The sequence below is a fragment of the Centroberyx gerrardi genome, chromosome 2 (genome assembly GCF_048128805.1).
Source record: "Centroberyx gerrardi isolate f3 chromosome 2, fCenGer3.hap1.cur.20231027, whole genome shotgun sequence".
Taxonomy (NCBI): Eukaryota; Metazoa; Chordata; class Actinopteri; order Beryciformes; family Berycidae; genus Centroberyx; species Centroberyx gerrardi.
The window spans coordinates 23,710,747-23,735,756 of NC_135998.1; the positions used below are offsets into that span (position 1 = coordinate 23,710,747).

Below are 25,010 nucleotides of genomic sequence, written 5' to 3' on the forward strand. Positions count from 1 at the left end.
CCAAACCCTAGAAAGTAGTTTTGCAAAAGAGCACATGTGAGGTTGAACCCGAGGAAGGTGGCTAAACCAGAAAGGATTCCAGTCGGGGCGAAAACTCATCGCTGTCTTCATGGACATATTCAACTTCTCTAGGGTCTCAGTCTCTAATGTCTTCATAACGTCTACTATTTTCCCTGTAGGCCTACTATTCTGACCTCCATCTTAATGAATTAAACATTAGATCCATCGTGACACCACATTTCCTTAAAGTCTCCGTATAGAGCAAACCAGAACTCGGCCACTACACAGAGCAAATGAGCAGCTGCAAACAAAACATGCAAGAGCCATGAAAGGAAGCTTTTTGTGGGTGAAGGTTCCACTTCGATTGTTCCATAAATGTTGCTGTTGAAACTATTTGACCTTGGTCTGGACAGATCCACTTACAAATGGATGCTCCCTTTTAGTCGTGAGCCCAGGAGCTCTTCAGGTGTACTCTATTTCCTCTTCACATGACAATACTGTCATTCATGGCTTATTGAGGCAGTGAAATGTAATGATGCAGGAGGCAAGAAGGCGAACGATGACGAATTATCATGCAAAACAAAGTTTTCATTGCTGTGAGAACAACTTAGCTCATAAACTTTAATAAAACTGCCATTAAACAAGAAAGTTCATTGCCCAATCAGCATTCATGGGGAAAATATCGGGGTAATAAGCTATTTCATATTCTTATGGTGCATGTCTGATGATCAAATCTGGTCTGCTTACATAAAAACACCAGAAAAACAGCAGAAAATACTGGTTCCTGAGGAAATTAAACAGGTTTGGACTGAGCGGCAGTGTGTTAATGAACTATCACTGCTGCACCTCTGTGAGTATCTTCAAAAACTCTTGTGCTTTGCAGGTTATAGAAGTTCCACATCAAATATACCAAAGCTGAATTACTCTCCTATCAGCATTGTGGTCATTATAGCACATACACAATGCTTTAGGAACAGCGCATTACACCGTATTAACTATCTGTATAAGCTGTTGTAGCTCAGCTTGCATGCACGTTGCATGTTGTACATACTGTATACGAAAGGTGTCTCTTTTTTCTATTTGTATAACTGTATCACACTCATACCAAGACAAACTTCCGTTTATGCACTCTCATAATATAATGACAAATTAAGGACACTTGAAACTTAAACTTAAGCGCAAGTACATGATTTTTTACACATGGGAATCTTTGTATATATAGGCTGTGTAGTGTTTATGTGAATTAATGGCCTCTACATCTTTCTGCCTGACCTGAACCACTGCGGAGTGCAGCCGATAATAGAAGACGTGTTTAGAGTGCTGCCTGGATCTCCCTATGGTACACTATAGGAACATGGCAGGAATATGGAAAGCTCAGGATTTAGCAGACTGCATTTGAATGAGCCGGCAGGACACTTTGAACCTTTCAGAGTACCCTTGCTTATTCAGAGGGTGCTGTTGTCTCGTCACCCCCATCATCGATTACCCTCAGGGCAAAAATGAAAAATGGATTCATGCTTGCCTGCAGCCTAGAAAGAATTTCATTGCATCTGCCTGGTCCAGACCTATTTCTCTCCCTAATGCCACCCTCCAACTCTGAAGATATGTACATTCCTCGCCATCTTAATGTGCCTCTGAATTCTGCTTTCGTTTTAGGATATTTGCTATATTTATAGAGTTTCTAAACTAATAACAATAATAATAATAATAATAGGATGAAGATGAAGAAGAAGAAGAAGAAAAATTAGAGAGGGAGAGAGAGACAGAGAGAGTTAACATTCATTTATTTTTTATTTTTAATTGGCCCCCTTTGCTACATTTAAAAGTTCATAAGACTAGTGTGCAAGATGGAACAATCACAAAGGTGCTGACACACTATACATAATGAAAAGCACCATAAAGTCAATTCAAAAACAGACAAGGAGCCAGTGCTCGCCAAATGAGACAGTAGTGATAAGTGATAATCTTTTCATTTCTTGTTTAAGATTCTGACAGCAGTGCTTTCAATTAATTGAACTGTCAGTAGATTTCTTGGGAATATCAAGAAATCTATTGAGAGTAAAAAGGGCATTACACTAATCTTTTCCACGTGGGAAGGCATTAATAATTTTTTCTACTTCTTTCTGTGTTAAGACTGGCACTGTTGGTTTTGTTTCTCAGGTGAAAGAAGGCAGTCTTGATGAGTTAATCAAGGTGTCCAAAATGATTCAAATTTCCTGTCTCTTTGTTTTCCTCTTTTAATTTTAGTAAGTTATTCATCATTCATTATCATCAGTTCATCACATTCATTTATGTATGTCCAATAGGCAGGCAGATAGGGAATTGAGGGCATTAGGTGTCCATGGCTCAACAGGATTTCTGCATGGTTTGTGTATAACTGCAAAAACTGACATTATAGTGACAAATATTCTGTCCCAAAGGAGTATGTTTAAAGAGAATAAAACTGGGGCAGGGCAATCCCACAGTTGCTGTCAAATCTGTTAGACACCTGGTCTCCTAGGCTCATACAGACTTGTCTGCCTGTGATATAGGTCCTGAACCAGTTTAATACCATCCCAAAGAGACCAGCCTAGTTTTCCAGATGGCATATTAGAATATCACGGTCTGTAGTGTTGAAAGCAGCATTTAAGTCCAGCAGAAATAGGATGATATGTTGTTACTACCGCTACTGTGTCTAAAGTCATTTAAGACCTCAATGTGTTTGTTTACTAGAACATGTTTGTGTCCAGCATCTTCTTGAGGAGAATGTGGTGTTGTTGTTTGGTGTTTGGTGATTTATCTTTATTGTTGTAATTTCCGTTTACATTACTTAAGTTGTAACCTTTATGTCCTAGCTGTATATGGAAAAGCAATTCACTAAAATTTAATGAGGCTGAGTTTCAGAGTTTATGTTGTATGTGGATGAGATGTCAAATGATTAGCTTAGGTTGCATGTTGCAAGGTGGTTAGCTTATTGCTTAGTGTTAAGTATGAATGTGGTTAGCAGTGGTTAGCTCAGAAAGTTTGAGGTTAAGGTGAGGGCTTAGATTAGTTACACCTGACACTGGAATAGAACCCACTTCTCCTGGCCTAAAGTCTATATTATCTGCAGCTAGTCTATATTATTTGCAGCTCCAACCATGCACCCTAGCACACAATTATGTATCCTATTTTCTAGCTGAGTGCTTCAGAAAACCAAAAATACAAAATACTGTAACCAAAAGTCAAAGGTATCATTTTAGCTGGCGTTGTATTGCATGTATTTCAGAATTATGAAATATTATTGAAATAATGACATTGGTTGTTACTCTGTTATATTCTATTCTGTCCATGGCTTTCTTATGCTAGCAGTGGTATAATCTTGCCTAAAAATGACACCGCCTTTTACCTTTGTAATAAAAAACCAAAGTTCCACTGACCTTTTGACCTTTCTTTTTCATGAGACCTATCATTAGCAAAGTAACATTCAGAGGAAACATTTTAGCAACTCTGTTTCTGGGCTATTTGTCCCAAATACAGTTAGGAGGATAATTCATCTCAATGTAGATGATGTTCATCATAGCTCACACAGTAGGGAATATGAAGTTATTATTTTAGCAAAACACCTGAGAACTTGTATGTTAGAATTCACACGCCTGTGTCTTACTATAAATTCGCATTCACAGAAAAGATTTACAAATGTGCAAGTCATTATTGGAATGAAACTTACAATATGCAAACTTGTGTCGAAATTGTTCTTATATATAATATATATTTCTAGTACAAGTACAACTCAGTGATTACAACTTCTCGAATCTGCCATCGCAGCCTATCAGATGGTGTCTTACATGCCACAAATGGAGAATCTGCACACTCACTTTTGCTACAATTATTGTGGAGCATTTGGTGTAAAAGTTATTTGCAGACCTGTGACTTCAATACACTGCATTAAAGTTGTAAAACATAACTACTTATCTGAGAGGTATACAACCAATTAAGTCCAGTGTCTTAAATTCCACAAAATCTTTAAGATGAATACAATTAACATGTGATCAACAGTGTCAAGAGGAGCGTTTAGCTCAGGTAAAACTAGAATAGATCATTCTCCATCATCTCTTGCTAAAAGAAGATGCTTATTTACTAGAGCAGTAAAGTTTCTGTAGTCATTTTAGAATGGACAACAAACTGGAATTTTTCAAATAAATTATTTTTGTTCATGTAATCAGTTATATAAACAAACCTCTCTAGTGCTTAAAGTAAAAATGGGAGTTTAGAAATGGGTCTATATTGAGAAGGGATTAGACTTGGCTTTTTTAGAGGAAGTTAGAGAAGTGCATGATGAAACATGATGAAACTGAACCAGTGGACACTGAACTGTTTATGATATAGAGAATATTACTTAAATAATTACCAAAATTTCTTACGGGAGTCTATTAAATCAAGTATATTTGACAAGCTTTTCAGATGAGGTAGAAACTCCAGAAGTGTTTGCACTGAAGCTTGGTTGAAAGAACCAATAGACAGTTCAGTTAATGAATAACATTTAAAAGAAGTTCAGGTGTAATCTGATTTTTTTTTACATTCTCTTTTTTCTTTTCTTGGCCACTGTTCAATTTCATTAATCAATGGAGCGTTAACAACTCAATCAATGGCATTAAATATAACTCTGGGTGTTTGGTAGCTCCCAGTAATAGGAATTGAATACTCTTCTCTTGTAACACCAACTGCTGAATTGAACTCTCTCATCCGTTTATTTATACACAATGAAAAAACAACGTTCACCATTCTTTCATTTTCATTCAGCTTTTCTACATTCTTTTTCATAGCACAGTCATTGTACCACAGACAACTTTTTTGTAATAGAATTGGAGCAGAGTTTATTAAAAACTTGTTCAACTTGCAGTGGTAGAGGTAATCACATGGGACATCACATGAAGTCACTGCAGCTAAAAGATTCATTTCGAACAAAACTGAGAAGCCCGAGCTTGGCGTTAAGAGGTGGATCCTAATCTGAATGATCAGGCTTATGATTAATTAGAATTCTGTTGAAGTCAAAGGAAAGACTGATACTGCTGATAATGCTGACTCAGGCCCACTGAGTAGATCAGAGGCCACGCTGAACTTAATCCAGTTTCCAGAACCTTCCTAGTCCTGGTTCTGTTGGAGTATATACCTTGATTGTTTAGTCTTGCACCAGAATAGACTATTGTGAAGATATCAGTTGGTTCAAAGTGTCATGTCTGCATCACATCCATTCAGTGTTTGTTTTAAAGATGCAATAGCAATGGAACTAGGGAGGGATGTTGTGCATTAGAATATGATGTCCATGTTTTCTTGCCCTGTACTTCCCTCTTGTCTATTTTTTGCTAGGCAACCCTATTGTTATTTCCCAGTGGGCTTTTACTTTGAATGTTTGAATTGTCAATTAACACCAATACTCTGTCCTTCCCTCCCTCTTGATTTTTTTTGTTCACTCCAACTAATTTCCTAGTGATTAACCAATGGATTTAAAAAAAAAAAAAAAAGGAAGGAAAAGTGGTAGCCCAATAACATAGGAACAACAGCTGACGTTATTTCTCTTTTCATCGTTCCATTCCAATAACAGCACCAACAAATAAAGTACAACAAAGTCAAATTACTTCCATCAAGTGTCCAATCATTCTCTTTCTGCCGAGGACGCCCAGAGTGTGTTCTATCACCAAGATTTTGCGGTGGTCCCTTGCATTGTGAAGGGTAACAGAGTAATAGGACCCATGTGTCTTTTCCGCCATGCCTGGAAGTCGTCCTCTCTGTGATGAGTGTCTCGTTGCGGCAGAAAGTTCACTGGCTGACTGCCTCATTAAAGGCACACTAACAACTGCCACTGAAAAGAAATAGAAAAGTAAACCCTCTTTTTTTTTGATCCTCCAGTCTTTTTTTGCTCATCTGTCACTCAAATACTATAAAATCCTGCTGGAAATTGCAGTGTTTACCGCTTTACATACCATCCACCTTTGACAAGTGGGATATATGTGAGTGCTATAATTGAGCTCTTAGCCTGCCCTGAGTGGTGTACGCACATGTGATTATAGGCAAGTGAACCACAAAGAATGGGAGATTTGTGTGTTTATGTGTGTTGATACAAGAGCGAGGGCGAGGGTGGGGGCTGAGGCGGCCGGGATGACTATAATTTGGAGATGGGCGTTTTGTGATGACAGGCTTGTCGGTCTGTCGGTCTGTGTCAGTCCTAAGCGACAGAGGGGCTCTTCGCGTCAAGAGGGCAGGCTGAAAAGAGTGAGGGATGAAAGGATGGATGGAGAGAGAGAAATCAGTGCGTAGTAGTGTCAAGAGAAACGTTGGAGCGAAGCGATAAATAAAGAATGTAAGCATATCTTTCCTGTTAACTTACTTTGCTGATCTATGCTCACTGAGCAACGCTGAAGCCAGGGAGACAGACACACATCGACACACACACACACACCTGCACGCATACACACGCCTTGTCAAGCAGCCTCTCTCTCTCTCTCTCTTGCGCGATCGTTCATTCGCCCCCATCTCTCCCTGTCTCTCTCCTATCCCTTTCCCTCGGTATCTTTATCTCCTTTTCCATGGCAGGAGTTCTACCCATGTTTCTCAGATCAATGCAAAACAGCCCAGAGTCTGTGGCAATTAACTCCTCAGCCTGTAGAGCTACTCTCAGAGCTTAGAGAAGCAGAGGAGCCACACACAGCAGGGGAGCCCATTCATCTTCAGTCTGGAGAGAACACACTCTATACACACACACACACACACACACACACACAGACACACACACAAACACACACACAATGGAATTGAAAGGATAGATGTGATGAAAAGGGGCCACGGAGGCTTAAAGCGAGCATTTATTCATTTTAATCTCACGTAGGAAACAAATTATGCGTGAAGTAATGTTCTCTTTATGTGTGTGATGTATCTGAAGCCACATCCCCATATCGATTAACGTAGGCTATTATTCTGTCCGATAGTTGGTGTCCCTAGAAAAAAGAAAAACTCGCATAAACCTTTGTTTGTATTGGATTCTTTTCCCTCTATTTTTTTTTTTTTTACAAGTGCGATTGCGCTTTTTAGGCGCTCAGGAGCGGGGTGGGAGTGAAACTATGCTGACCTCCACCTGTTAACACCAAAGTGCTGTGGTAGCACAGGTGTGTAACTGAGGGAACTGCTGAACAAAATATTTACTACACACATTGACTTCAATGACACTGCAGTTAGAAAATCACCTTCCTGGTATGTGGATGTACAGCCACCAGCCTTGAGTTGGTTGATGCTTGTTCGACTTCTACCGTGCTGCCTGGTGTACGAGCGCACACTGTTTTTCCCTCATGTAGGGCTCTTGGGGCATAAACAGTGCATACAGTAATTCCCCTAAACAGTGAGCATTACATAAAGTGTTACACACAAACAAACACACGCACTAACGCACACACAGAGTCCAGCTCTTACAGAGGTGCTCCTCGCCAGCACCCAGTAGCATCAAAACAACATCTGATTCACACACATAGAAAAAACACTGAGCAGTGCAGCCATACTGCGCAGAGCCACTCCACGAGTTTACCTCATGCCTCTATCTCTCTGTCTTTTTCTCACTTTCTCTCGCTCTCCCGTTCTCCCTCTCACTCCCTCTCTCACGCACGCATTCACACATACATACATAAACGCATTCATAAACACATTTCTCCTTCACAGCATGCCTCTACCACACTGCAGTGTACTGGAGGGCGGATCTGTATTCCTGTCACGCAGTGGAAATCTAGAGAGGTCTGTATCTACAGAGGAGAGCACAAATCAAAGAACATCCCAATTCCTGTGAGGATGAGGGCCTATTGTCTTTCTTTGTTTATTTCCACAGGTTTTTTTTCCCACGGACACTTATTTTTATGTGGTTGAAACAGGCCAGGGAAGGTCGGCACAGCCAGGCAAGGGCCTCTGAATAAACATCTTATCATTATTGACAGGCTTATTCATAGGCCTCCCTTCTGTCTCTTCTGCCTTTTTCTCTCCCTGGTCCTGGAGTCTTAATGCCCCTTTCCCAACCACCACCTCCACTCTCCATATCATTTGAGCATGTTGCTCAAAGCCTGATCCCACCACAGGTTCATCTGTAAAAATCTGCCAATCATATGTGCCTGGCATCTGCTCCCAGGTTGGCAGCAGCCTCTGACAGCAGCAAGGTCAAGGGTCAGTGCCGCCAATTACAGGTGAGGGGAGTGAGAGGGATGGAGCGCTGATCGATTGTGCTGTGGGAGTTTTATTTCTCCAGTCTTTAATGGATAAGTGTTCTGCCTCATCAAAGGGCAATGGCTTCGGATGCACAGCACATATCAGTGTCAGTCTCCATGTACATACATACACATAGAGAGAATAGGAAAGACACGGAGACATTAAGAAAGTTAGAGAGAGAGCATTGGTGGAAAAAATGGGAGAGATGATGAGTGCAGAAAAAAGCGGTGAGGCAGTTGGAAGGGGTGACAGATGGGGGATGTTAGGAGGGAAGTCTGAGTGATTAAGCCAGTGCACACTGGAGTGGGAGAAAGGGAGAGCAGTGGTTAAGGAGGGAGAAAATCCATTAGGCTGTTAGGGAGAAGAATAGAGAGAAGCATGGAAATAAAGGGGGGATAAAGGTAAAGAGAGGAGACAGCACCAAGATATGCACTGTCAATATTGAAGAGGGGCAGACATTATATGGAAGATTATTTGACTAGATTTGTAGATGGAGTGCTTGATATACACACACCCTGACCTCCACCCCACACACACACACACTTATACGCCATAGAGAATTGAGAGAACAATGCCTATTTTCTCATTGACACTGATAAATTGCAGGGTAACAGTCATTTGGTTTGGGAGACCGCCCTTCAACCAGAGGGCCTGGACACAGCAAGCACCCGTCCTGCTGAAGTGTCCTTGAGCAGGACATTGAATCCTCACCAGCTCTAGTAGCATCGTTCTGTAGCGTATTTTACAGTTGATCCCTCTGGTGAAGGGGAAAAGTGAAATGATGAATTTTTCTTTCAGGGGATCAACAATTGAAAACAAAAATTTTACTGAATTTATAATACAGGTTTTCAGTAAGTTTCAGAGGCCCAAGGACCATGAAACTCAACCTTGTGAATTTTAAATCCAGCCATTAGACATTCTGTTGCCACTTATACAAATATACTTCTTAATTAACCATGAAGAGTTTGGTTCTGAGATCTTTTGCAAGAATTTATAAAAATAAAGGACTGTTTGGAATTAGTAAAGCTCTTAACTAAAGGTGTTTGCTTAGCAAATGTCAGCATTTCTGCAGGTGAAGTCATACGAATTTGTTGAACAAATAATAATACTTCAAGTACCATTTTTTTTTAGAATATTGTAAATAAAATTTTGCAATTGCACCAAGAGTGTATGAAATCCATACTCATGGCTGTAGTATTTTATTACACTTACACAAACACACACACACACACACACACACACACACACACACACACACACACACACAAACACACTCCTGCATGCCTGCATGTACACACCACCTTGCCTACACACACAAGCAAGTATGCACAAGCTCATATACAGTACATGCACACCTACCGCTTGTGCATAAGATGGTGATTTAAAACTGCCGTGGAGACAATAAAGGCTGCTACCTTGCAGGAAGGTCATAGCTTAGAGGAACACTCAAGAATGCTCTACACAGTCTCCCTTGAACTCTCTCTGTTCCTGTTAGGGGAATAAATAGCCCCATTATTCCCGCAGTCTCTCACCATCCATCCTGTTTGTCTCTTCCATTGCTCCTGAAAAACTCCTATCATTTTGTTGGGAAAATCTTAATTCTGTGCTTCTCCTAAGCAGTCCCCATATTCCTTTGGCTGTATGGTACTGTAAGAATCATTGGTTATTATTCTCACAAACAGCTATTTCTGTATAATTTAGCGCTTGTCAATTATATGTTGTGGAAGGAGTGTAGAATGCTTTGTTCTGGCTGAGGGAGCAAACAATGAATTTGTCAGTTGTTGGCGACAGGTGCCATCAGACTCATCCCCAAGAGAAAGAAATTGTCAGTTTAAATACCCCACGACATATCAGTGTGCTCTTTGAGCGCAACTGTGTGGTAGTTAGCTAGTATCTGCTTTATGATTCATTCAACGCTCACATGTCTTCATGTCTCCGTTGCACTGCAGGCTTCACAAAGCGTTGATGGAATCACTTTTGATATACACAATCTCTTCTCAAACAAGAAGCTAGATACATCATGCATCATGCAATTCTTTCACACTTTTACTAAAAATAATTTAAAAAAGATGATTTTACAGTAGTTTTCTTTTTATCTCCATTATCTGATGTTTAAGTAGGATATCAACATGCTGTGTAGCAGCCAATAACCTATAATCATTAGGACATAATATCCTGTGTAACACATATAATGTACTAACTAACTCCCCACATAATAAAAATAAATGTATTGAGGACAATAATGTAACAGTTAGCAATTAACAAAATAGAATAGCAAAATAATCAAATGGCTTCATTAAAACGGTGTTGTTACATAGTTGTAAGTACATTATGTGTTAAGGCGATTTTAATCACGTACCTACACAGTAATATTGTGTACTTACAATGCTTTCCCTTAGGTTAATGCACAAGTCAATACACTGGAATAAGGCCATTGTAAAGCCAAGTGTTATCCAGAACTTACTGGGCTGGCCTGCAGGCAACCCTAGCATGAGGAAAGTGGGTACAAATGGTTTTATTTTGGCTTGGGCAGCTCTCGATGGTCAGTCTCTGCCCACACACGTGTCCATGTGGTTTATGCTGCCTATGGGCTTGTACCCTGCAGATCGCCTCCCTCCAGTCTTACCTCCAGATTTACAATCCATTCCAGAAACTATTTCATGGGATTTTACAATCACAGCAGCTTGCTAACACCATGCCTAATCCCCTACCACTACACAGTGTAACCTGGACCCTTTTAAAAAGAGTGTTTCAGCAAGAAACGGTATTATTTAACATCTGTGAGGTTTCATGCTATTACTGCCATAATAATTGGCTCCACTTGAATAGTGCTTTATGTTGGTTATGTATTATGTTAGTCCCAACTATCCACTTTATATTTTGAAAGAGTAGTAGAATCCTTGGAGAAATAAAATACCATGTAAATGCAGCAGTAATAGGTAAATGCAGTCTTTCTAAGGTTGCTCATGGTTGTATGGCATGCATGTGTTGTCGCATGTATGTCCATTCCACTGACCTTATGGGGACAAGATCGGACCTCTTTTTGAGCCCATGATACTGGTGTACTGTGTAAGCATATGCTTTTGAGATTTTTCAAGTATGTGTATGTGTGCATGCATGTGTGACCACATGTTTGTGTACTCAGTCCCTGCTCATAGGGCCAGGCAGCTGAACTCTCTCACTCTAACTGGAAGCCTTGTTAAAGAAACTATATGGGTATTCAGACTGTATGCAAGTGTGGATAAATGTGTAGATGCACATTCAATGCATCTCATATGTTAATATAAATGCCAGCACCAGCTGAAGTGCAATTCAATGAAAAGCATGCCGGGCAACTGATTGGGCTGAGAGTGAAAACCAGCTTCCAGGCAAAGCAGAAAGATATGATATGATACCATATCCCGCATGACAAAGAGAAATATAAACTACAATCCCCTGCAATCTATTATTTAGAGGACATGTAAGTGTTTTCAGTTAAAGGCCCTCCAATACCGCATTCATATCCAATCAATTATTCAGGAGTGCGATGCCTCCTCAGTGAGTCTGACACACTGATGTTGGCTGGCCAGGGATCCAGTCGGCCAGCCAGCTGAGGCCTTGCCAATCAGCCCTGACAATTTTTACACAGCCCAGCTTCAGCTTCCAACTCTGCCTCTGCCTCTGCTTCCTTCAGGAGGCTATGCTTGCTCTGATTGGTGCTGCTCTACCCTGGCAGACACTCCATCTGCACGAGATTGCACTGCTGGAGTGGAGATAGCTGCAATTTGCAGCAATTCGCTAGTAATTCCGATATGTATGAGGACCAGAGCAATTCTCAGCCCTCTCTACAAGGCCCGGGCACTTTATTTGATGCCTCTCATCCACCAGCCTACAGGTATATTCCCCCACCTCTCTACTTGTGCTGGTACCAAAGTCGGGTTTGGCTCATGCTGCAGAGAGGCTCTTTAAGGGGAAGGGAGTTTTATTTTCCAGAAGGTATAAAAATTTATGGGCAGATTCTGCTCATAAAGGAATGTTGAACGAGCACAGATGGGGTGATTGAAAATTTGATTGAGGGATGATTGAATGGATCTGCTAATGACAGAGGGAGAAAGGACTTTGCACCAAGGACCTCACTTCTGACCACAATCATACCTCTGTGTAATTTCCTTTCTCTTTTGTTTCACATAATCACTTCATTCACATAATTACTCTATTAACCTCAATGGGGCTTTCTTGCTGAGAAGGGTTTTCAATCACTAAAACATGTAACTATACGTTTTGACGACAAGGTGCTCCTCTGCACACAATAGCGCCACATTGCTCATGCATGATCACACATTATAAAAAAAAGCAGCATATAGATCAACAATTCATAACATCTAACAACACCTTGTCTCCTCTCCTCGTCTTTTGCACTAAGATAAGATAAGCACACGTTTCTGCAGCATGGGGTCCCTGCTGTGTGCTGCTGCATGGTGAATAAGGCTCCATTTTGTCTGATTTGGGCTGGAAGAGGCAATGGTAACCATGAAGAGCATGTTTCTCCTGCTGAATTAAACATGGGTCTGACACCCCACTGCTCCTTTACACTGTTAGTAATGGTTCCTAGCTTGTTGGGATGGGCTCTCTGGTGGAGACACACCAGTCTTCTCCTTATTCATCACTAGAGCTCTGTGGACTGAACAACACTTAGGTTTCCTTGGTCAGGCCACCCTTGAGAAAACCTAGACTCTCCTGGACATTTTTCCATCTTGTGTACCCACAAATAGTGCTGTAGGCCGTAATGTTATGGAGTACAGTATTCTTTACTTATTGCAATCTGGCTTTTATGTCAACCTATCTCATTTCATCAACCAGGGCATTTGTGCATGTTGTTAGGTGAATAAATTCTAAGGCTAGTCTTTGAAAAAGCTTTGCTATTGACTGTATTGATATTTGCAGGAGAGTGGCCTGACTTTGGAGAAAACCATAGAATTCTAATGATGCCTGGTGGATAATTAGAGATGAACTCTTAGGAACCTCATTATAAGCAAAAAGTGCCAGAGGGGCTGAGGATGAGCTCTCTCTTTGGACACTCTTTCTCTCACTTACTACTCATTATGTTGACCCTGGAATCAGGGGAGGGGCTTAGCAATAACTCTGAGACCATCACGCTGCCCTTGACCAGCTTTGATGATGTCACAGCCTGCGCCACTGATCAAAGGCTTCGGGGCATTTCCACATTCCCCTCCATCCCCTTGTTGCCCTGCTCCATGGCGGCTTTCTCTCTCTCTGGTTCTTTTCCACCCTCTCTCTGTCTCTCTTTCTCACACATTCTATGTGCTTAGTTAGATTTTCTGCTCAACACTTCTTTAAGTTCACTTCACACTTTTCCATTTTCTCCCCTAAGCCTTGAACCCATCAGAGCAGAATAAGAATTGGGTAATGCCAAAATTGAAACTTTTGAGAGTATGTGGGTGTGCTTGTGTGTATATTGTGTGTGCATGTGTGTATGTGTGCACGTGTGTTATATGCATTATACTCTGCCCCTATTGTTAATGAGGCTGACATTATCTGATGTGAATTGGCTTACTGCTTTCTAAGCCTATTGTGTGCTCTTACATGCTAACACTGTAACCTTTGTCTATTAGTGTGTGTGTGTGTGTGTGTGTGTGTGTGTGTGTGTGTGTGTGTGTGTGTGTGTGTGCGTGTGTGTGTGTGTGTGTGTGTGTGTGTGCATGCCAAGTGGATCTTTATGCTCAGTCTATTGCCAGTCCTTCCCATCATGCTGGAGCTGCTCTACTCATTTTGTTTTACCTGAGAGCACCTCTGAATATTAATGTGGCCTTCTCCCTGAATTACCACCTAAAAGGCCTGCCATCTCTCAATATTTATCTACCTGCCTCTCTCTCCCTTCCTTTCCCCCATCTCTCCCTTCGCCACTCTTCACTCAATCTTTCCACCCCAAAGGTTAATTTCTGACTATATCAGATGTGATGGGTTGTTGGCTCTCATTTTTTCATCTAATTTGATTTTATGTCTTTGATACTGCCACTTGAGCAAAATCACCCCCTTTATTTTGCCAGGTGGATGGCATTGGGAAGTATTTAGTTACACAAAAGCATGAGGTTGAAAGCAAACCTGAAATCTAATACTGACATCGGAGCGATCTCGCATGAGACAAATTAATCTTAAGTGAGGTTAGCTCACATTTTCTCTGTGTGCGTGTGTGTGTATGTTTTCTGAGATGATATAAATTTGTTATATTGTTGACCATGTCTCCCCTGCCCCTCTTATCACAAACAATTGACTCCAATTAGATGAGCTAGTTGGCTGGCTTGGGGCTGGGGCCCCGGCAGTGACTGTGGGATCGATCTGTTTGGGACACTGCTGCCTTTAAACAAGGTCTGGAGTTGACTGGGATGAGCAGATCCAGGCCCAATAATACACACACTCTCTGTCACACACTGTCCTTCTCAAATACTCTCTCTGTTTCTCTGCCCTTGTCAACATAAGACCCCAAACTGTATGTGCATCTATACGTTGTTACCATCAGCAATCACTGCAACTCCACACTTTATAGCAGCCCTTTTAACTGCCTTTTCTGTGATCAATTATGCCTGCATGAATAATTCTCAGAACAAAGGTCATGGTTTATGCATAAGATATCATAACAGCACCTCAATAATTTACACGGGGACGTCTACGTGGGTGTTACCTGTGAGACACTGAGATGGTGGGGAAGAAAGAAACATGCAGAGAGATGATTAAGTGTGAGAAATAAATAACAATTATTGCATATCAGTGACTAAAACATAAATCTGTATGTGCGTGGCAACCAGTATATGAAACTAGTGTGTGTGTATGTGTGCGTGCATGTGTGCATATGCATGTGGCCACTGTATTCATGACTGTCATGCTTGTGCCCCCACTGTGCTTGTGTAAGCTGTGGTAGATTGGCGGGGTAAATGCATGACACTATTGTAAATCAGAACTGTCACTACTACACATCGTTGTCACCTATTAGCTTTGTAGCAAACCTTGCTCTGCGAACTTTACTTGCTGATAGCCTAATGAAAATGAGAATAAAAAAAAGAATGCTAAAAGTACGAAAAATAATGCTATTATTTAGTGTGCAGTGAACATACCTACCTATGGACATTGTTCACTCCTGTGGTCACCAGCACCTTAAAAACAAATGCACAGCTGTGCACAGGATGCATACACAGCTTAGGCATTGTTACATATTAAAAACATCTATTAACATAATACACACTATCATTACAATAGTCACAAGGGAAAATGCTCAGAATTCAACAGGGATTGCAGAGATGCACAGGTAATGCAAAACAGTATGTCTGAGTGGGAGTAGACCTTTGGAATTGCTCCAAATCAAGCTCACTAGCAGTTGTTGATCCTATATAAAATGAGATTAAATTGCCCAAGCTACATTATAAGCTCCATCCTGCAAATATACTTTCTTCATTGCACAATTTTGTTCATTGCAACTAGTCATTATGCTCACCTTTCTTATCTCTACAATCAGTATAATTAAGCAATTAAGAATTAAACAAATATTGTCTGTCATTAATAACAACATTATTGCAGTGGGAGCTGTCCCTGGTGCTGAAATGGTCTTTTGGAGTACAGCGTAGGTGTTTTCCATGGTGGAACAACACTTAGTACTTTACAATAAAACATCATCATAATAACCACCCCTCCCCCCCTCTCTCTCTCTCTCCCTCTCTCTCAATCACTCTTTACTCTAATGGCTCTGCTGGACTGCAACAAAAACTGCTTTACTTTGAACTGCAGTATTTGTGATCCTGGTGTTCCTATCTTACTTTGTCTGTACAAACTGACAACCAGAGAGGATGTAGCAACACTTGAGGTTGTGAAATTTGAAGATTTTTGGTAGATGTTTTTAGTGGAAGCACACTGGCAGAATTGCAGCTTAGGTTTGGATCTCTTTGAGGCTCATATTGTTTCTGGAGTCCTGCACACCATTCATCAGATGCACACAGACAGATCTTCCACAGTGGAAACTGCTGCACCTGCAGTCATCCTGAACCACCTCCATCTCAGACACTCGGAGAGAACTCCCATTAAAGCAACTGCATTTAATTCAGTGAAATTGCTTGAGGTCTGAAATATGCAGCTCAGCATCTCTTATGTCTTTTCAGAAACCCAAGAGGATTAAAAGGAAACAATATGTATTAATAATACATTGCAAAATTCCTCTGTCTTCAAGGATGAAGCAAGGGGCTCCTGAGAGCAGTAATGAGGGAGCTGTGGGCAAACAGTGAACAAACATTCCCAAGATCATTATTCCCAAGTTAGACTCAGCCTGGGGAATGGCACTGGGTGTTTGCGACTGAACAAATAGTACCATTGAAATGTTCCTCAAGCTAAAGCATATTCTATATTCACTCCTGAAATGCTTTTGAATATAGTTGAATCGGTCTCAGGTCTCACATGTTCTCTCGCTCTCACATGTTCTGTCGCTCTTTTATATATGTAGTATACTGGTGTGTGTGTGTGTGTGTGTGTGTGTGTCTGCGTCTCTCTCTCTCTCTCTCTTTCTCTCTCTCTCTCTCTCTCCCTCTCTCTCTCTCTCTCTCACAAACACACACACACAAACACACACACACACACACACACACAGTACAGTACATTTGTGCAGGGTGTCCTTTTTTGTCTTGAGGCCATGCACCCTCAAAGGTCATGATGTCTCTTGATGTTTTTTGGCTATTTGCTTGCTAATGATGGGGACACTGAGTCAATCATTGTGTCAGCCATGGGTTAGAAACTATACCAAATTCTTTGTTACCAATTGGCTTCCTTTATATGTTACCATGTTGTTGAAGCCATCTTTTGCCGACGAAAATGATCATATCTCCATTCATTTGTTGGGTTGGTCTATATTTAATAGGCAAGCAAATTACATTATCCCTCGGAAACAAACATGTTAGCTGCCTGTCATTCAAAGGAGGATAGCTTTAACTATGCCGAGCCACAAAAAGGGTGATTCCAGAGTGTTTGTGGTTTGCATGTGATGCTTTATGTTAGAAAATGGATGTTAACAATGCACAATAAACAATGCTGAATTCTTAAATCTTTAAGTTAGCCTATATAAATATGAAAACTAAGCATAAAAACAGTAATACTTGTTATATCACATCATCCTTAGTCAACATTATGTTATATTAAAAAAAAAAAAAAACTGTGACTACTACATTAGTAGTCTGATCACATTATCTGTTTCCCAAGCCAGATTTAGGCTCCAAAACATGAAATTCCCTTGTTTCCAGGTTACAAACTCCAAACTCCATTTTGCAGTGTCATTCCTGTGCTGATACTTGCAATTGTGTATTTACGTGTGTTTGTCAAGAGAGGTATAATTAAGGCAGACACACAATAAGCACCTGGGATCCCTCAGTGTAATTAGTGTTACTGTTGCAAAATATGTTTTCTGAAACACTAATTAGAGTTTAAAAGATATATATTCATATATATATATTCATCTCTACACTTTATAGATACTAAACCACCCACGTGCCACACATCTCTGAAAAAGCAGCACATAGTTTGCATGCACCTTAATGGCTGTTTCTAAATGCAGTGAAGGATGGAAACTGATATTCTTCCAGTTAAGAAGATTCCCAGCCAAAAAGGCCCAAGTTTTCAATGGGAAATTTTGGAATATGAATCCATAAACTTATTCCCTCATTTCCAATTGGGTCCTGAATTTACAGACGCAGCTCTTATTTTGAAAGCGTCTCAATTTTGGAAACAGCCTCTGAAGATTCACTTTTCCTTGTCACTGTATGTCCCTTTTGATCTGTCACACATGTATACACATACACACCACATGCACATAAATGAGTGACTCTGGGATGAGTAAAGGAAACTGACTGCCTTGAATAGTAATTGACAAAAGGAAGTTTCCAAACAGGCACAAACATGTCAAAGGTGTGACAGTTAATCTTAAAATTCTTCCCTTTTTCTCTCCACCGAGTGTCACAGTTGGCTCCGGGGGAGCAGCAAGCAAGAGAGTTCAGCGCACACCTGTCTCTGTTTTTCCCCCAGTGTGCCTCTCCTTTGATGACAGTGAGAGAGCCGACGACAGCCAGCCTTTCAGTAGACATGTGTTGAAAGACCCCCCTCGACCAGCCTGCCCCAGTAGCACAGGGCGCCGCAACTGTTCCTATCTTGTCTATGGAGATGGCACGTCCCCTTGTTGGATCAACTCCTCCCCATCCACAATCTCTGCAGAGTAAAACAGCATGGCAACGATCGAGCGAGAGGGAGGGACAAGAAGAAAAGAGAAAAAGAAGGACAAAATAAGGGAGGGGCTGACTCATCGTGGAAGGGGGAGAAAGGAAAAGAGAGGGAGGAGATGGAAGAGTGTTTCGTTTTTCTTTTTTTCTTTTCAGCTGAAACAGTCTCAGGAGCTGCCCCCCAGCCACGGAGGGAGAAAAGCATGATGAATAATTAACTGAGAAAAATGTCACAAGCGGCAGAGAGAAGTGTAATCATTTCTCTGTTGGGTTTAGAGATCTGTTTTTTATTCTATTCCTTTATGCCCCGTAGTGCTGTGCTATGCTGAGACTGGGGGCACAGGATTGCAGCCCATCCCCTAAAAGCATCCAATACGTTTCCCTACATACTTTTCAAATAACAGCAAATAAATCATTAATATTTGGGCCTTTTAGTGACATCACAGAGACATCCCACCGAGGTCTTCTACATTTTTAATCGCAAGTCATTGATGTCAGTCTCATTAGCTGTTAAATCACATTTGAGCAACACAAATCTCTGGTGGTAATGGTTTAATCAATGTCAAGAAGGCTTGAGCTTAGTTTTTTTGTTTTAGTTCTGGGCACCAAACAACATGCCCTCAGAAAAAAAAAAAAACCTGACAAATTACTCTCTTTATATTCTAAACAAGCTAAATTTGTCCCCTGCTCTATAAACCTCACAGCTCCAAAAATGAGTTATGGATTACCATGACCCAATTTTAATAAGGTAATTGCAGATATATATCATTTTTATTGCGTCATTTTTCAGAAATTCATTACCATGGAACGAACCACAGTTTGCTCCCACATGTATTAGTGTGTTCTAAATTTAAAATCAGCCTGTTTTTGATCTGTCTGTAAAGTGGACTACTCTCTGTGTTGTAGCCTGCTGAGGTGCTAATATTCATAATGATGGACCTGAGGATAATGTTGAGCTTCACTGGACATCCTCAAACCTATTTTTAACACTCATGGAAGGCTGCTTGTTCTTCTCTGGCTAACAACCCTGACACTGTTGTTAGCTGACATTGTAAAAGAGACTATAATGACATGGATGATTTAATGGTAGAGAATGCTTAAAGATTTTGCCCTATCGATCCGCTTTTTAATCAGGCCTACTCCAAATGAGATTCCTAATCAGTAAACACATTGATTGTTCAAAATGAGATGCTGAAATTACTGCTATTATTTGATTACCTTCTTTTTTAGGGGACATTGAGTGATTGTACCTGTATAGGATAGCTTGTATCATATGGACTTTTCTCTGTATAATGAAGTTCAAGGAAGATTGCCGCCCATTCATTATTCATTATTTGATTTGTTCAGACTTTCAAGTGCTGGACTATGGCACTGTGGTGGCCAAATGTGCAACCGCTGTGTCATCGGGGCGCAGGAAATGTACAACAGGACTATAAAGTCTACTATGATGTCACAGAGTATAGTGTTTTCACTCACATCAGCCTGTTAGTGTGCACATTCACCACTGAGTTGGTCAGTGTATACTTCCATCATTTTCCCACATTTACCGTAACATGAAGACTTCACACCAGATACAGAAATGAAATGATGATATAGAAATGCTTCTTCTTCCATCATGAGTTTGACTATTTTAAATCAGAAAAAACACAGCTAGAATTCTGAATGTACAATACAACACAGCTCAGATTCTGGTGGTGCCACGCACATGAAACAGACAGAGGTTTTACCAATACCAATAGCAACTGTTACAGTGAATGCAGACAGAGGCATTGCAACTGTACAGCAATCCTCACATTACTATTATATTTCTCCAATACTTTCAAGTCCCACATTTTTTATCTTTTTATCTTTTTTGAAATTAGGATATGCATGTTACATGAGCAAATAGAGTATAATAACTCTCAGATGTGCATTAATTTGGCTCAGATCTGGGAATAAGGGGAATAAAAGAAGTGCACCTTTTTAAATGTTTCATACCGAGTCTGATTGCTCACCTAAACCATAGGAGGACAGGAGTTATTTGAGTCTCAGCTCAGCTTCCTTTAGATGGTAAATCAGAGAGAGAAGAGAAGGGTATCTTCCCGACAGAGCAATCAGTATGTTAATACTGAAGCAAAACACCTCAAAATCCTCAATTGTATTAGAACCCAGTTTAAATAACCTAACAATAGCATTTAATTAACAAACAACCACACCTGAGCATTTAGATTTTAACCATGGAAGTCTCTGTTGTTATTCCGATTGTCTTCCTCTTTAATTATTCTGAGTTAGACTCTGGAAGAGATTCTCCAGGGCTTTAATTAGGGACTGAATTAAAGTTATGTAAATGCAGTTGGAAGACAAAGAGTTTTTAAATAGAGTTGTGTCGCATCTGGTATTTTATTTCCATTTTTTTTTTCCAAAGAGAAAACATCCTAAGTCTTTCTTTTGAAGTTTGTCAAATCTCTCCTGGGTACTTTTCCCTTAGGTGTTTGCGTAGATTGCCAGTTTCTCAGCAAAGGGCTGTGACACAAAAACTATTTCTGCAAATGAGCCATTTGTGCTTCTCTGAATGCATGTGTGAACATGTGTTGAGATTTTTCTGTATGTATGTGTTTATATGTGCATGCATGCCTGTATATATGCTTGTGTATTTGTGTTTTTGTATATGTGGGCACTGGAAACTGACATGCATGAATTTACCTGCCTATGAATGTATGAATGACTGATTCTCCACCTTCAATTTGCTGATCCACTGTGAAAATGAAAAGAAAGGGATCAACCTCCCATTGGGCTAGATTAAATCCAAACTAAGTGCCTGGGCCCAGACTGCAAGCTTCTGTCTCTGAATAATAATGGGCTGTTTCAGCTGTGTTTGTCGTCAAATTAGCCCTCTACTTCAGACGAGGCGCTCTCAGAGTGCAATTCTCGACAAAGACAGAATTCAAATTAGGCAAAGTAAGTTTGAGTTTTGAAAGCTTTAAAAAAGGAGTATGTGTTTTATTTGTGCAGGCGATGATTGCTGCAGGAGGTAAAAAAAAAAAAAAATGTTGTAGTTCATAACAAACATCTTCCTTCCTGTGGTTCACCTGCTTTCATGCTGCTTCCTTGTCACGTTAGAGGAGAGACAGTAAAACAATCCCTAAACCAGCAATTCCAACCTACAACTTCCTCTACGAGTTCTAAACACAACCCTCATTCTAAACCGTAAAGCCTTTGAAGCTTTTCCATCAGTGCACTCTTTCAAATTTCTTTCTTTTTTTCCCCCCCATGTAAACACTCCAACTGTATAGAATGCATTTCTAAGCATCGGAGAAGGCTGTATAACTGAGACTTGAGGCTGAGTTCACTTTTGTTTGTCTTCCTGCCCTGTATTTTGTGATGAAACCCAGCTCTGAGTCAGGTCCCAGGTTGAGTTCCTCCCGCTCCTCTCCGCCTGTCACTCCGTTCCTCTTGTATCTTTGATCAACCCAGGAGAGGAAAACTTGCCCTGGAAGTGCTATCAGTCGAACGCAGCAGGGGAAAACATGGAGCAGGAGGGGGCACGGATGTGTGGAAGGAGGGATGGAAACCCTGGCACTTTCTATTTCACACTCTCCCTGACTCTCTCTTAATTTCTAAAGGACTGAGCAACTTAATTAAAGTCCATCTGGGGCGTCTGACGGAATGATGACAAGCCTCCAATCTGGCTGTGTTTCTGTGTTTCACATCTTTGTTGATGCCTTTGTTTTGATTGGTTTGCTTGTTTGTGTCTCTGTGTGAGATATTGTAAGCAGTTGTGGGATTGCCCGGTGGTCCACAGGGGCTTCAGGACCTAGCTGGATCATTTTAGGAAAAACGTGATTTTTACAAAGCGATGGATTTGGAGAAATATTCAGTTCTAATAATACCATCTTCCAAGTCTACTTTTAAGTCAGATATGTGTCTGTAGAGTGATTTCAGTAATGAGACTCAACTCATATTTTATAATACCTCTTTTTAGCTGCGACCTAATAGCTGCAAGTATAATTTACTGTGTTGGTTGGTTAGTCGGCCAGTTGGTCGATCGGTCCCAAAAATGTCAAAAAACATTACTTCACATGTGCTTCTTGTCTATTTTTGCCGGAGCTGTTTGAATCTGTGAAGTGTGGAAATGCACTACTTTGACTTAATACACTATTTTGGCATATCTATACACAATGAAGACATAGAAAATCAATATATCATATTATGTCTTTATTTATTGTGCCAAAATGTCAGTTTACTGATTAAAACCAATGAATGAATGATGATACCCAGTCACTCACTATAGAGTACTATAAACACATGTATGTCCCTATGGTAATACTATAGGAATCTTATATAGATTTTTTGCTTGATGTTTTTAGGCTGTATTTTAACCTACTTTTTTTCTCTTCATTTGATTGATTTGTTTCCTGTCTGCTCTGTGCCTATAAATGAATAGCCTAATATTGTACCAGGAGTTCAGTTTCCTGGTTGAAGCCACAGAGAAAAAATATGACGTGGCCGCCATGCTTTCTCAAAGCGCCAAGCTGGTCGCAGCTTATCACGAATTACGTGCTTGTTTGGTAATGCTTCTGCCAGCATCACTTTAAATTAGCCTGTTGAACCTCTCTCAGTGTGCCAGTAAATTTGGCCTGTGAGAGTTCAGCAACCGTGTCTCCCCAGAACTGACCTACAGAGGTGTCTGTTTTATTGAGCTTCTGTCAGGACTGCCTCTAGACGCAGTCAGAAAAGTTTCACAGAGTACGCTACTGACCTGAAGGGAATTGAGATGATCACAACTTCATTACTGCGGTGTGAACTTAAACGGGCCACATTTATCAGTGGTTCTGTGTGTTTTGAATGAATGCTATCTTAATTCAGAACACAAAACATATGTATACTGTGAGCGCTGACTCCACTTTAGAGGCATATTTTGACCACCAGAAGGCCACAGGTGAATCTCTTGGTCGTTCTTAGATCTTAGATTTCTTCAACAATCTACTCTATCTAACAACAACATGCCCTGTTTGCCCTACATTCGTTATTTGATTGCTGATTTTCTCAACATGTCTTGACTCTCTGTAATGGTAGCATGAAGTCCCTATGGACTCTTCAGGGTTACTTAAGTGTTACAGGCTTGTCTGCTTTGTGACAGAAAAGGAGGTTTCATCTAGATGTTGCTTTTTCAGGGGGTATAAATGCCAAATGGACTTCTGACTTGGAAGACTAGAGGAATCAACTAAGATTCACTAAGCGTCTCTTGGATGACCGTCTAGCTCATGCTACTTTGCCATCCGCTATTCAGCCTCTCTGGTTAAACCTTGTTTCAAACCAAAGACAATTGCTGTCAGGCAAATTATTTGTGGAAATGGACTCCACATACTAGATTGTGGAAAAATATCTTGTCAATATCGTCCAAAAAACACCCAGATTCATGATCATCTTGTAGAGAGCTTTAATGCTGCCGACAGCCAGCATAGCTTTGATTATTTTGCATGTTTTCAAAATAAAAGTTAACTAACATGAACTAACATTATGGCTGATGTTCATACAGTTGACAGTATGATAGTAAGTAATCATAAAAAATATTTACCTTCATCATTCCCTATCTCATTATATGATAGTGGTAACACAGGAAACAGCAGTTGTATAGTATCACTGTCAACCAAGGCTGTATGGACTTGAGCTGCCTAATGTCCCGCCATAATCACCATGATATATTAAAATAACTTGTCCTCACATAACACATGGGTGGTATTAGTATGAAACTGAGTTACAGTAGTTTCAATCAGGTTTTCCTCATTAATATGCAAGTTTATGCAGCAGGGTGCCCCGAAATGTAATCAGATCATCTACTCTATCGAGGGTACCTATGGTGTGTGTGCAGGCCCGGATTAACACAGTGTGGTGCCCTAGGGTGACCTCACTTGAAGTGCCCCCCTCCTTCCACTTTACACGCAAAAAAGTTAAATTTACTATGGCAATAAAGATCATACATTTACATTAACTTAAACTATACAGGCTTAACACACATACTACAGACAAATATAAGACAATGTACTAACCAACAAATTACTTTACACCATAGATTGACTACAAATGCCAATTTAGGCTTTACACACAGAGCTATACTGTATCAAATTTGAATTCAATTTGAACTCAAATCAAAGACATCATGTTAAAAATCATTGTTTCCAACATAAATTTTCAAATTTTCAAACTAAATGCCAAACCATTACAGAGCATGACTAAAAAAATAAAACAAAAAAGAGGGGGGGGGTAGTATCAAAGTTTAATTTTGGCCGCCAGAGAGTAATATATAAAGAAAATATGACAAAACTTTTAAAGGTATAATTGTGGTTTGAATGCTGTGATGCCCCCCAACAAGACAAATTGGCTGGTGTCCCCGGGCACTCGCCCGATGCCATATATGGATAATCCAGCCCAGTGTGTGTGTGTGGTGTATGATAGTGTGTGTTGTTCTTGAGTTAGTGTCCACCATGTACCATGGTGTCAGGACAGATAGTACCATGTTTGACTTTTGTGCTATTATATATCTGTTATTTTGTAATTGTTGGTGTTACCTTTTTTTTCCAAATGGCTATG

General features: G+C 40.4%; 1 protein-coding gene across 3 annotated transcripts in view; it reads left to right on the top strand.

Moving 5' to 3' along the window:
* fibcd1b (fibrinogen C domain containing 1b) overlaps positions 1-25,010 on the top strand; it is a 98,924-nt gene that overhangs the window by 70,278 nt on the left and 3,636 nt on the right. The window lies entirely within an intron of this gene.